The 15296-nt window shown below is 42.7% G+C and overlaps 2 non-coding genes across 2 annotated transcripts; both read left to right on the top strand.

Moving 5' to 3' along the window:
* Positions 1–6204: 6204 nt before the first annotated feature.
* On the top strand, positions 6205–6276 carry TRNAW-CCA (transfer RNA tryptophan (anticodon CCA)). The gene has a single exon. It is a non-coding gene; the product is annotated as a tRNA-Trp (tRNA).
* Positions 6277–9685: 3409 nt separating this feature from the next.
* TRNAQ-UUG (transfer RNA glutamine (anticodon UUG)) lies at positions 9686–9757 on the top strand. Its single transcript has one exon. It is a non-coding gene; the product is annotated as a tRNA-Gln (tRNA).
* Positions 9758–15296: the final 5539 nt, after the last annotated feature.

Genomic DNA, 15296 nt, shown 5'->3' with positions numbered 1-15296 from the left:
CTAAGGATCAAGCGTGTTCTTAAAAAAAGTAAGTAGTTGTTTGTGTGTTCATATGATTATTCTTGCTTGCATACATGCTCCATGTGCTTTGATTTCATGTTGGGCATTTTAAAATGGCCACTTTCAAGGTCATGGTTTCGTTCGTTCGTATGAAACATCGTTCTGCAGGGAAGTATTACAGCTTAACAAAGTGTCCCCAATAATGTTCTCACCTTGTAACTCGGCCCAAAAACACAATTGTACAACACTTCCAAGCAATGTTTCAGATTCCTATTTCTGCCCTCTGTGTGCTAATTAATCTTTGTTTACATTCTCATAGGGGAGAGAAGACTCGGCAAGTATGAGGACACCAGGGACCACACCCCTCCCAAAGAAGGGCAACTTCCAAAAGCAGAAACAGAGGAGCAGGAGCAGGAGGAGGAGGAAGGAGAGATTGTGGAGGTTGGACAAATTGTCACCACAACAGGTGAGTGTCAGAGAACACAGCTTCCGGTAAGCTCATCAATGTATATCACCATATTTGGATTGCATGGTGTGTTTGTTTGCTTTGTTTTCTAGGTGATGTGGAAGAAGATTCACGTTTTACCAGTAAAAGTGCCCACATCTTGATCGGGGAGATAATGGGGTGCAATAGGGATTTGGAAATTATACAACAAAACATCAATGATGTTAAAAATAAAATGAAGAACATCATTGATGTTTTGGGGAGAGTGTGAAAACTAAAAAACTAGATAGGGTTTTATTTTTGCTTTTTAACATAAAAATGTTGTATTTTGCATAATTAAAAATTTGGAAGATGCACAGAGTGTGTAAACATGCGCTATCTCCCATCATGGGGGATCAATGTACGTGTTTTGTGTAAAGTGTCTGAGATGAAGGGGTTGCAGCCCCAAAGCATGTACATTGATCCCCCATGATGGGAGATAGCACATGTTGACACACTGTGTGCATCTTCCAAATTTGGATTTTTCAGGGGTCACACCCCATGTGATGAAGGCAATATCAGCCCAGTTTGTACATACTCAGGTCTGATATTGTCTTCACTTTTCCAAGTTGAACTTTTTAAGTTCCTGTGTTCTGTATTTCACGGTTTGATACATGCCTGTTTACACACAAAAAAAACAAGTAAAAAAAAATATGATTAAACTCTGTTTTGGATACACAAAATCTCTTGGTTTGTTGTAAAAACCTTTAATAAACGCACATATGAATGTGCTTGTATTAAAAAGTTGAATTCTCAACAATGTGTGGCTTCCTTTTTCATTGGGCTTAAAATGTATTTGTAGTCAAATTTGAGTTTGTGCTGAGAAGGAGTGCGATTTACTAAAGGCAACTCCACTTTGCACTCCAAGTGCAGTTTCAGGTGTACTTTTGCAGTGCACTTGTAGTGCATAGTGGATGTGCCTTTAGTAAAAAGCACCCACAGTGATGTGTGAATTTGGACAATCATGCCATTTTCCTGCCATGGTGCTGAAAATGAGCATGATTTTGATCAGTAATGCACTACATACATTAGTTAACAAAAAGAAGGTGTGTGTGTAGCAGACCCACAACATAATAACATTATCTGAAAAAGAGACTGTCCCCTCCTCTCGCTTTGAACTTGGGTTTGCACTGTTGGTGAAAAAGGCACAACTTTAGTAAAACTGGCAAAGTGGGAGGCCACAGTCTGCCATTCCTGTGGTGTTGAAGGACACTGTGTAGTGACACAAGAACAAAAACTAGTAATTTGACAAATCAACATTGCATGCAGATGAGACACCCACATTTTTTGACAAAATTAGTATAACATTTTTTTAACTGAGTATTTAAAGCCTAAAGTATAAGGTCCCCTTATGAGAGTCATATCCCCCCCCATCTGATGGGCCCTTGCTAAAAAATGAGGGGGGATGTTTAGGACAGGTAACCCTCTCCACTTGATTGAGAGCTGAATGCCTAAATAATGTGTGATACTTTGGGAAGCCCCTCCTTAGTTACACTATTGGCAGCCCACCGGACAGGTAAGAAGTGTCATAATAACAAAATGGAAGGACATTTTGACATTCTGCTATTACATAGCAAGAAAATGTATGTGTTAAAAAAATAAAAATAGCATTTGAAAGTATTGAGGCAGGCCCTTACACTACATGCTTTGGTGAATTTGTCCATAAATGTGATCATGAAAAAGGTATTTAGAGTGTGTATTGGGTTGGGTCAAGTCATCAGATAGAAGATTGCTATCAGCTGAGGTAGCAGTTGGGGAGAAGGGGGTTCCTAATGAGTTTGGCACAACTCCAAAAAACAAAAAAAGGTCACTTTGCATGAATTGAAGCACACACATCACATTTGTAGAGATTTTAGGGGGTGTTTAGGGGAAAGCAATACTATGGAGCTGCCAAAAGACATTGTTAAGTGACTAGACTATAGTTTTAGGGGCCAAGAAGAGCATGGTGGGGAAGTTAGTGAGGCAAATCTGCATGAGGACAAAGGGGCAGAGCATATGAATTAGAGCATAGTGCAATGATGGTAATTAGGGAATGAGGAAAGAAATGCAAGACATTAGAAATCATGAAATACATAGAATGTGATGTTTAAGGATAAAACTTAGCATAATATAGTCCTTCTGCAGGAGCTGAATGATGGCAGAACAGGTCTCTGGAATAATGATCGCCAGAGCCTGGGGGGAGATGCCTGTAGAGAACTTGAGGTCCTGAAGGCTTCTCCCTGTCGCCAAGTAGCGCAACGTGGCGATGAGCCTCTGCTCCGGAGTGATGGCTTGCCGCATGCAGGTATCCTGCCTGGTGATATAAGGGGTCAGCAAAGCCAGCAGACGGTGAAAAACGGGGTCCGTCATCCTGAGAAAAATCCAGAAATGATCAGGATTATTCTCGCGGATCTCACGGAGCAAAGGCATGTGGGAGAACTGGTGATGCTGGCGCAACCAATTCTTGGTCCACAAACGCCTCCCCTCCCTGTTCATGGACCGGGCTTGTGTCAAAGTCAAAGTAAAAACCCCAACACGAAGCCCCTGCACAGCACAAACTGTACGATAAGTACGTAGACGAAACATGTTTTGAAAACGGTCGGCTGGTCAGAACGGACATCAGAAAGCACCGATAAACAGCAAGGCCTGAAAGGACGACCTGAATAGCACAAGCAAGCAGACAATAAAAAATGCCTTTCAAAGCGTACTATACCAAGATATAGTCCACAATGAGAAGCAAATACTTAATGACTGCACGCACTGATTATCAGATACGCAAAGACAAGCACAAACTGAAGAGCGGTAGCGATCTGAATCACTAATCTGAAAAGCGCGAATCGTCTCTCACCAAACTTCTACTAAAACACGAGATCAGCAGAAGGAGCCCAAAGGGTGCCGGACGTGGTGCTGAACTTCCCTTTTCTAGTCCCGCCGTACACGGCTTACGTCACCGCGTTCTTGGCAACCGCTAAATCAGACAACTTGGCCCGACCGTGTGTATGCAACAGTTTCGGACACAATCCGTCGGACTAAATCCGACGGACTAAATCCAACAGACAAAATCCGACGGATTTGGTTGGCAAAATCTCCGACCGTGTGTACGTGGGCTAATTGTATGCTGACCAGCATTTTTGTGGTGTTAAACAACAACACTTTAGGTCAAGAGGCATAATGCCATATAAATTCTGCCTAACACTTTGCAAAAGATGCATTCTGAAGGCATTATGTGTGGTTCAGTAGTAAGGTTAACACACAATGCCTTCAGAATGCATCTTTTGCAAAGTGTTAGGCAGAATTTATATGGCATTTTCCTGCCTCATGCCCTAAAGCATTACCTTTTTATTTTTGGGCACTTTATTTTTGTATATTATGTCTTTCATGTGTTTTGTACACAGTGTTGAGCAGCAGTGCAGAGCAGCAGTGCTTTTGTAGCATTTTTATATGGCATTTTTTAATGCTTCTGGCTCTGAATTAATGGCAATGCCATTATTCGTGCCTGATGCTAAAGTGTTGTTTACATTTTGTTTTTGGCACTTTTTTATACTGTAAAAACTTTACCACATTGAAGTACTTTTTGGAAAAAATTTAATAAAAGTTGAAATATTATATTTAGAAGTTGTACGTATCATTTTTTTGTAAAGTTATCCAAAGGATTATTATCTAATCACAAAAGGAACAGACTAGATTAATTTAAAAAATAATAAAAAAATAATCGGATAGTCGTCGACTAATCTAAAAAATAATCGATAGATTAGTCGACAGACAAATTAATCGTTAGTTGCAGCTCTACTTGGCACCGACACTGTGTGCCAGAGATACATTCACTTGCCGCTGAACATGGCCATATAGCTCTGGGATGCCCTTCTGTGAGAAATACTTCCTTCCTGGGACCTTCCATTGTGCCACAAATTTTCGAAAGGCCTCCGAGTCTACCAGTTTATATGGCAGTAGTTGGCGGGCTATCAGTTCTGACAAGCCAGCCGTCAACTGTTGGGCAAGAGGGTTACCCAGCGTCATAATTTTTTTACGCTCAAACATTTGGCCCACGGAAGCCTGCCTTTTTGCAGAAAAACGTGAGGATGGCGTGGTGGAAGGTGGAGTGGAGGACAATTGTGAGGAGGGAGGAGAAGGAGAAGTAGAAGACGAGGCTGGACGGTGAGAGCCTGGAGTGTGGCTTTGTGTGTTCTGTTGCTCCTACTGGGCTCGGTGATGGCAGCTCATGTGCCTTCTTAAGGCGGTCGTCCCTAGGTGAGTGTTGGGCTTACCGCGACCTATGCGTTGACTGTAAAGATTGCAGATGGCAACACTATTATCAGCAGCGGACACGTTAAAAAAAGCCCACACTGCGGAGCCATGTGCTGGCATCCTGGGAGCACCAGATGTGACCGTACATGGTTGATGCCTCGCTCCTGATACATTTGCAGTCTGCTTTGTCCCCCCTTTTAAGGACTGGTATAGGTGTACAGTATATAGGTTTGTACACGTATAATATACTTTCTTCCAAATATAGAAAGAATATTATACTTGACTGCTGCTCTATTCTGCAGCAGTCTTTTATCAGTGTAGGGACTGAGGGACAGTCTGCAAATCACTAGCTACTAGGTCCACAAAGGTCCTTTTAAGGACTGGTATAGGTGTACAATATATAGGGTTGTGGTGCACTGCTGCTGACTGCTGCCCTATTTGTGGACCTAATAGTAATAGCTAGTGATTAAACTGACTGTCCCTGCTCCACACAGTGTCCTGTCCCTACACTGACAAAAAACAGCTGCAGAATCAGTCAGCAGTGCACTCAGCAATCACCAGCACAGCAGTGCACGAGAACCCTATATACTGTACACCTATACCAGTCCTTAAAAGGACCTTTGTGGACCTAATAGTAATAGCTAGCTAGTGATTAAACTGCCTGTCCCTGCTGCACACAGCATCCTGTCCCTACACTGACAAAAGACAGGCTGCTGCAATCACTAGCACAGCAGTGCACTGAACCCTATATACTGTACTACACATATACCAGTCCTTAAAAGGACTTTTGTGGACCTAATAGCTAGCGATTTGTGTCACTACAGTCTCTCCCTGCTCCACACAGCGTCCTGTCCCTAAACTGACATAAGACAGAATGTAAAATGGCCGCCAGATCAGGTCTATTTATAAGGTGGGGGAATGTCCAATTGTCCATGTGCTGAAATGTCTCAATTGGCTGTCCTGTACCCCATGATGTATGTGTCATCATGGGTCAAAGTTTTTTCACACTGTAAACACATATGTCCGCCGGGCAAACAGCGGCAATAGTCCCCCGATCGGGCGAATCGCGAACACGCAAAATTAGACTCAAACCGACCGCCGGGCGAACAGTTCGGCCATCCCTACTTACCAGCTCCCTCCTAGTTCATTGAGAACTACAACTGTCTGCTATGGTGGAAGATGGTACTTGTAGTTCATTCATTTACAGAACTCTATGAACGAATGACATGGCTGTGCAGGCAGAGCCCTGCACGACTGTACTGTTTTCAAATTCTGACAGTGGGTGCAGAGAGAGGATTCCCTGCCTGCTGTCCAAGGGGAATCATGATTATGGGAAGAAAATGAACATGGGCATTATGGCAGTTTCAGACCCTAGATAAGTTTGTGCATTTAGATCTGCTCGTCTTGTCAGCTAGAATGTAAATGTATTAAAAATTTGGGTGTACAATTTCTTTATTTCATAAAGAAAAAAAGTTATAGAAACTTTTTTCATGCAGGACCTCGTGGCGCAACGGTAGCGCGTCTGACTCCAGATCAGAAGGTTGCGTGTTCAAATCACGTCGGGGTCAGCATCTCCGTTTTGCGAAGTGCCTTACACTAAGACTTGCGGTTTCCAAGTAGAACAAAAAATATGACCTAAAGATTACATAAGAAACCTTGTTTATTTTCACTGCTATAATATGTAGCCATTAGTGATACCAGTGAACTGTGACCCAGCATATTCCATATTTAGATGTAAATTTACTGACAGCTGTATGGAATTCACCATAAATGATACACATAACTAATTGTGACATTACTCTGACAATTCTTTTGCAGATGGTAGAGCAACTCTTTTGTTAATAAGTAACCTTTTAAACAGAGAAAAAACTGTTTGAATTCAGTTATGGATACCTAAGCAAAACATCTGCATAAAATGTTCAGATTGTGTTTTTTGGAATCAATGTTTAGCTGCACTCATAATCAGAATATGAACACACGAAGTAAGCAAGTAACATGAATAATTGACAAAATATCTAAGACAAAAAGTAATACCTAAACAGCTAATAACAAACAAGGACTATTGCACTTTTAGAAAATATAGTACATTTAAAAACATGTTTAATTCTTTCTAAACTAAAAAAAAAACAGAAAGTGGTAATTTCCTAATAAAGTGGTTGTAAAGGCATTTAGTTTTTTTTTTACCTTTTACCTTTGCATCCAGCCCCTCCCAAATACATACCTGAGCCCTATCTTGATTCAGTGATGTGCAGGAGAGACACGGCTCTCTTGCTGCTTATTGGTTCAGATACAGCAGCAGATACAGGGTTTCTGGTCCAAAGTTAGACAAATCTCCCAAAAGTTTAAAGATTACCAACTCACTGTAGACCCGGCCTGGTCCCTTCATCACCATCATACTTCACCACGGAAGACTTATAAACACTCGGTATTGCCTCACCTTTAACACAGCTAAGAACTGTATCCCAGACCTCTGGAAGCAGACTCTACCCCCCACTGTGGCCATATGGCTGGCCAAGGTTGAGGAAGTGAACAGAATGAAGGGCCACATTTTGACTGATCTGGAAACTTGAGGTAAATTTCTGAAGAAGCAGCTTTACTGGCATGAATTTACATACAAATCCATCCTGGAGCATTTGGCGATCACGTCCCTTTCGGAGGACGGGGTGGGACACTAGGGGGAAGAGGTGTACCTCTTCCCTTGCCCTTCCTTAACCCTCTGTCCTCTTTTCCCTCTTTCCTTTCACCTTCCCCTTTTTTTTCCCTTTTCTTTTCCCTTCCCGATTATTTTGAGAATGGGACGATTATGTCCAGCAGTTTTTTACACTTTTTAAGGTGGTTTTGAATTTATATTGCAAATAAGGAAACCAGTTTTGGGTGCAATACATGCCGTCTTCCATGGGTTTACACCCCTACTGCAACATGCCACACATCTTTATGCTAAACATTGTAGTCTAAAATTAAACTTGGTGCTTCCTGTTGGAATGTCTTTTTGGGTTTATTCTGCTACATATGTGATTTTTTTGGGAGTTTGTGACATGTTTGGGTAAGTGGGAGGATTTCAGGAAAGTGCCTTTCATGGAGTCTGGCTAATGTATCTGAGTGAATTAGTCGAAGGGCTTGGCCATGGGGATAGAGAAGGGCTGTGATAACGTCTTCTTGAAATTTTAGATAGGTAAGGGAACTTTGCCTGCATATTATCCTGGAGTGCTGCACTGCTGGTGGGTGACTGCGCCTGCTCATTGCTCCTGAGCCTCTTTGCTAGGATTCTATCCTACTTGGTTTCCATTTCAAAGCCACTGCTTTCCACTGGCTCATAGTCGCTATACGAGTCTGACGGAGAGAGTTCCCTGCTACTCCCATCTGACATACTCTGGAGTATCTGGAGAGCCTCCTCGCAGCTCTATAATCTTTTAGCCATGTGGACAGATATGCACAGATTATCACAGACAAATGTGTTACAGATGCGGATCACTGGGGTGTGGCAGATCACAGGCAGATTATTACGGGCAGATGTGCGCCAGATGTGGCAGATGTGCCAGATGATGACAGGCAGATGTGCCAGATGATGACTGGCAGATGTGCCAAATGTTGATGGGCAGATGTTCACTGGGACAGCTGTATGACAGGTGTTTTCACTGTGTTTTGGGTTATCACTGGGTAAAAAGCAGACAAAAAGCTAAAAACTCACTGATACCATGGCTGCAGCAAAGATTGTCTCTTCCTCTCCTCACTGACAGGCTCTGTGTGAGGAAAGGAATAGATGAGAGCCATTACAACTGCTCTCTATTTACATTACATGATTGCTGTGATCAGGAGGGCCAATCCTTCCTTTAACTCTCTGGGGGACACAGGCAGATCGGGAACGTGCTGCTGCGTGGGCATGCGGCCACGCGATCCCGTGTCTTACGTCACCCACTCCTGCTGTTTACATCAAGATGGCTGTGATTAGACACAGCCATCATGCGGATCAGGAGGGCGAATCACAGTGCCCTCCTGCCATTCCAAGATGCATATCCGGGGATGCGCGTGCACGTGATCCCGCTTCTTCTGAGGGACGTTCGGGAACGTCCACTCAGAAGGAGGAAGCGCCCACCCAGTCGTGTATGTGCAGTGGCCAGGTGAGAGGTGGTTAAAGTGGTATTAAACCCAATAGCAAACATTTATTATATTGCGGCTTATTAATTCTTAGATGTGATGGCTACATTTGTTTTCTTTTCTTAGGCTTCTTTACTTTACTTTCACCTGGTAATCTGGCCAATAAGTCTGTTGTTTTTCAGCAGAACAAGCTCTGCAGCATATGTATCAGTTACAGAGGGTGCTTACAGTGATAAGCTTTTATTTACGTAAAACCTTTATCCCCAAATGAAGAAAAAATTGTTAGGGCTCATGTACACTACAACTTCAAAACTTGTTTTGGCACTTTTGGCATTTTTGACAAAGCTACTAAACTCAACTCCATAAAAGCCTATGTGTCCATGTAAACATAGGCTTTTACGAGTGTTTAGAAGCCGCTGCGGTTAGGGGAAATTCAACCTCCCTCTCCTGAACGTGGAAGAATTGTGTTCAGGATAGGAAATTTTGACCGCTGGCCACGAAATGTGCCAAAATTGTGGAAAAATCACGCCACGACTTTTCTGCGTCTTCCCGCGGCCAACCTAGATTGTGTGTGCATGAGTCTTTACTGTAACTGATTATAAAGTGTGAGCTGGAGTTTGGCTTCAGTTTGTTAGTGTATTTAAATCTGCTAGTGCATCTAGTACTTCCTCCTCCCAGCCTGACAATACTGCTGTTCAAGGATTTTTTTTGTGATTTTACATCCATTTACAGAATGTTACAATGCCTTTCTGGCAACAACAGGTATTAGTGTGAGAAATAAAAACAAATGCAATGAGCTATAACATACTATATTGCATTAGTGTTCTTGTGTTTAGGTGTCCTGTAAACTTATAGTATTCATCAGGTTACCATGTATGGATTGGTTCCATGGTGTAACGGTTAGCACTCTGGACTTTGAATCCAGCGATCCGAGTTCAAATCTCGGTGGAACCTGTATTTTTTTTTTGGGGGGGATCTGCCCAAACTGGATGTATAATGCATTTTCTTTTTTTTAGTTTGGCCAAAATACATGGACAAATAAAAAACATACATTATTCTATGGGACTTATGTGCTCTACTGTATGGTGCAGTTTGCGTGTTACCCTGCATTTTTCCATTCAAGTCAATGCATTTAAAATGACATCACGGGGAAACATTTCATAGACGTATGTGATCACAAATTTATTTGCATTTGATTAAATTGGTTAAAGTGCTAGTATTACACTTTGCCATTAGATAATCAGTTTATGATGAGGTGGGTCAAACAGAGCTACTATACACTACAGCATTTTAACAAATAGTATTGTATAGTATTGTTCTAATAGTTTACCCTACGAACACTTTAAAACTCAACTCCAGCTTTGTAAAATAAACAAAAAGAAGTAAAAAGGGAAAATTTAGAGGGGAAAAAGGGAGAGGGTAGGGGCATAAATAGATTAACCACTTTAAGCCCCGGACCATTTTGCTGGCTTAAGACCAGACCACTTTTTGTGATTCGGCACAGCGTCGCTTTAATTGACAATTGCACGGTCGTGCGACGTGGCTCCCAAACAAAATTGACATCCTTTTTTTCCTCACAAATAGAGCTTTCTTTTGGTGATATTTGATCACCCCTGCGGTTTTTATTTTTTGCGCTATAAACAAAAATAGAGCGACAATTTTGAACAAAAAAGCATAATTTTTTACTTTTTGCTATAATAAATATCCCCCAAAAATATATAAAAAACATTATTTTTCCTAAGTTTAGGCCGATACGTACTCTTCTACATATTTTTTGTAAAAAAATATCACAATAAGCGATTATTGATTGGTTTGCACAAAATTTATAGCATTTACAAAATAGGGGATAGTTTTATGGCATTTTTATTAATAATTTTTTTTTACTAGTAATGGCGGCGATCAGCGATTTTTATTTTTATCAACGGCATCTCCCCGTTCAGCCTCCCCATGAGACAATCGCGGGTATCCCCGCGGCGATCGAGTCAGCGGGACCCGCGAGCGGACTCATGGGGGCCCCCGACCGACACACGCGCACGCGAAGGCAGGGTGGCCAATACAAATGGACGTACCTGTATGCCAATTTGCCTGCCCGTGCCATTCTGCCAGCGTATATCATCGCGTGCCAGTCGGTAAGTGGTTAAAGCTGTTCATGCACAGATTTTTTTTCTTCTGCCTGTTGGCTGAGCAAAGGAAATCTAACAAATTCCTCCAAACAAGCTAAACGATGCTAATGAACAAATTACCTCTGCTGGGCTATTGAATTCTGACAGTGGCTGGCTTTTGTATTCTGATAGCCGTCACTGGTGGCTGTTAGAATACCCAAGCAGCTGCTGCATCTGACTGAATGAAGCTGCTGTTTGGCCGAATATTTTCCAGCAGGCTCCCTTGACAAAAGTCAATCAAGCAATTGAACAAATATGGTGAAGCCAGCAAGGCCACCTACTGAGCAAATTTCATCAAGAACTGGACAAAATTCACTCATTGCATGGCAGTGTATAGCCATCTTAAAGTGATTGTAAAAGGCATTCGTGAAAGTTGAACTAAGCAAATATATCTGCAGTGTCCTCTCTCCAACGCTCCAAGTGCAGTTTCTCTCTGGTGCTCCCTTCCTCTGTTATCAGCATGAGTCACTTGATGAGTCACTCAGACACATGAGATAACAAAAGCTCAAAATTTGTGTCGGGGAGGGAGCTTAGAGGGAGAAAATCAGGAAGTTTTTCTATTCAGACTACAGCTCTGCATGTTCCTTCGTTCCTCTGCCTATGTGGAGAGTGGGGGGGGGGGGTGCCTTTACTCCAATCAGCTTTCACACAGTGTAAGCCCAGACTCCCCACCCACTGTTGAAAGATTTCTAACACGATCTGCACTTTCCAAAGAGTGTAGAAAGTGGAAGACAGCAGATAAACAAGTAAAACCTGTGTAGGATGATTTGTTTAATCTCTGTGTATCATCTGAGGCTTTTCAATTCACTGGGTATATGTGAGGGTTTACAACAACTTTAAGGAACAATAGGCAAGGTAGTAGCTTTGGTCCCATGTCCATAGACACATAGTTGTCCAAGCTGCATTGTCTATAATAGCATGGCCCACTCCAAAAGCGAGAGATTTGTCCAACTGTGCTATCCCCCGATTCACCACACATGAAAGAAGGTTGTACTTGGGTCTGCAATCTGCCAGGCTCCAGGTTTCTGCCTAGGATGCCTTATGGATGATTGTGGTTTGGGGGAAGGGAGAATAAGGAAGGGGCGGGGGGGACTATTCCATACATACCCCCAACCCTATCAGCTTCACAGATTTTATTTATAATCCTGGGGTCCTGCAGATCCAGAATGTGTCTAATAGCGAAGTAATAGAACACTCATCTAAACTGTAATACAACGGGGTGGAGTGATCTCCTGCAGTAGATTTACTATATAATAGGGCTGCAACTAAAGATTATTTTCATAATCGATTATTTGGCCAATTATTGTTTTGATTAATCAATTAATCGGATAATAACCTTTAAAAAGTGTGGTATATAATTTAGTTAATATGTAAAGTTTAAAAAAAAAGACAGCTTATTATTAAATATCTATATGCAGTGGTAAATATAAATAACCAACTTTTCTGGTGCCTTCATGGCAGCATACCGATGGTTGGTTGCCCCGCCCCCCTGACCAACCCACAGGACCATTTAACTCTATAAAAAAAATAAAAAAATAAAATAAAAGTTGTTGCCCCCTCAGACATTCTGTTCTCTGTCCTCATTCCTGCAGGATCACGACCAGCCTTACCTCACCGCTATATGGTGCGGCCATTGCAGGTTCATGCTCTCCTGTAGTATGGAGTCCCATAACTTGGGCTGCTAAAGGCACCAGATAAGTATGGGAGCCCATTTTTTCTGTGGGTCTTTCTTGGGGCCAAGCCTAAAGGATCCAAGAGCCTGTCATTCTCCTCTGCTTTCCCTTGAACGGCATGTCTCACTCATTTGATGTGAACAAGGTGAGTTTTCTACCTGTTCTACCTCAGGCCTTCAGGTTTTGGTTCCTGCTCTCCAACACTGGGGCCTCTGAAACCCCTAGGCCTTCAAGCCTGTTCCTTAGAGTCACATTTTGGCTGCTTCTCTGGACTCAGTTTCTTCCCATCCTCCCCAGGAGGCGTGTGACCTCAGTATATATATGAGTCCCGCCCCTGCCCATACAAATTAATGATTGGGCCAGGGCCATATACACTGCCTGCACTCCAGTCCCCAGCCCGCCTCCTTTCCAGAACATTTCTTAGGGAAAACAAGGGAGGTTTTTCCAGGGCAGAGTACAGGTGGCCACACCCCCCTCTAGTCTATTACTCCTCCCAAATCAAATTAAACAACCAGGCCTAAACAAAAAAAAAAGGGTAAGGCACTGGCAATTTTACCTAACTCTTTCCTATTAGCACCCGCCAGGCTGCTACACATTTTAAATATATATATATATATATATATATATGAAAAAAAACACACCTTTCATATTTTTATTGATATATCTCAAATTGTATTTTTCCCCACCAGCCTCTAGGAGCCCAATGCCGCATCAAAAAGACCCTCAACATACCACTAGGTAAGGGCTGCAACAGTCAGGTAAGTTTTTTTTTTTTTTCAAAAGAGCATATCGGGCTTGTTGAAATACCTTTTTTGTTTTTGTTTCGCTATAGCCCAGACCATGGATCATCCCACATATCATCTCACAGAAAGTCTCAGAATAGGAGGTCAAGAGGCCATAGAAGCTCTGGTCATTCTCATCCCCTGCTCATGCCTCCTGCAGTGGTCGGAGGTCACTCCAGCATACCTCAAATAGGCATGACCCCCAACGCAGGCCTGCACATCCAGGAAACAAAGCATGTTGGGTATGTGGGGAAACAAGCCCTTCCCGAAAAGTTGGTATGTGGTCAGTGCCTCCTAGAAGCCACAAGAGACAAGGAAAGAATCCATGGAATCAAAGAATATGATCAAGGATTCAATCCGAGACTTGGCCCAAGATCAAGTAGCTCCACTCACGGGTGAAAGAATAACAGAGATACCCCCTCATCAACCTGAACCAGAAGCAAATTCTGATGCGGAATCAGACGCAGTAGAAGAAAATGCTTCAGAGTTTGATTTTTATTTAGTTGAGCCATTCATTGTCGCAGTTAATGATGTGATTCAATGTGAGGAAGATCCAGATTCTCCGTCTAAAACAAAGAGATATTTTCCTCACTTAAAGAAAAAGTTATCAGCCTTTCCCTTAATGGAGGAGATCAAGGAGGTGGTTACAGATGAACGGCGGAAGGTGGACAAGAGGCCCATCGCCTACAATCGCTTTCTTAAGCTATACCCACTGGCGGAGACAATTGCTCAGCTTTTTGACTCCATGCCGGCTGTGGATGCCTCGATCATGAGGCTAGCCAGAAACTACGCTGCCATTAGAAGACTTGGTCTCCTTCAGGGATGTCCTTGACAGAAGGATCAACTTGGATTTGAAGAAAATCTATCAAGCAGCTGGAAGAGCTGGAGGAGCATTTAAACCAGCAGTGGCTCTGACCTCGGTTTCTAGGGCTACCAGAGTGTGGTCAGGTAATATCGAGATGGTCCTCAGACAAGGCTTAGGCTCAGATGAAATCATCAAGGCACTAGATGAATGCTATACTCTATCACAGCCAGAAGAGCGTTATGGCTAAAACCATGGTCAGCAGACCCAACATCGAAACGATCTTGGTGTCGCATTCCATATGGTGTAAAAGCTCTGTTTGGCTATAAAATGGATACAGCAATTAGAGTCACAGGGGGAAGAGTGGTCTAATTCCCCAGGACAGAAGTAGAAGGAAGATATTTGCAGCACACCCAGTTGTCCAACAAAGAGCAAAGGATTCCAGGGCATGCCATCTAGGTAGGGAGTACAGAAGAGGCTGGAAAGGTTTGCAGGCCACTTTTCTGAAAATGGGAAAGCCTAAGGCCTCAATATCCACGGTGGAGAGCCAGAAGTCTTTTTGACTCCCTACCCACCCAAACCGGCCCAGTAGGAGCTCAACTCAGGTCGTTTGCCCAGGTTTGGGTGCTAATTTGCATGGATCAGTGGACAGTCTCCACGGTCCTTCAAGGACATTTCGGCTGTAGGCCCGTGCTGGACCTGAAAATGCTTAACAGGTACATTTGTGTGGAGCACTTCAAGATGGAGTTCCTAAACACAGTAATATTGTCCATACAACCAAGAGATTGGATGGTTTCTATAGACCTCCAAGATGCATATCTTCACATACCTATCCAACGTCAGTTCCAGACGTTTCTTTGATTCAAAGTAGGCAACTTGCATATCTAGTTTCAATGTTTTCCCTTTCCCTCAACGGCACTCAGAACCTTCACCAAGGTATTAGTGGCAATCTTAGATCCCCTCCGGGAGAAGGGAATATGGGTTCTACATTATTTGGACGATATTCTGATTTTATCTCAGCACAAAGAGATCCTGGAAATGCATGTGAGGATGGTCCTAAACACATTGATCGTA

The sequence above is a fragment of the Lithobates pipiens genome, unplaced genomic scaffold, assembly GCF_037356315.1.
Source record: "Lithobates pipiens isolate NorthernLeopardFrog02 unplaced genomic scaffold, aLitPip1_a1.2 Scaffold_10, whole genome shotgun sequence".
Taxonomy (NCBI): Eukaryota; Metazoa; Chordata; class Amphibia; order Anura; family Ranidae; genus Lithobates; species Lithobates pipiens.
The sequence above is the reverse complement of the archived record's forward strand: the minus strand, read 5'-3'. Positions and strand labels throughout refer to the sequence as shown.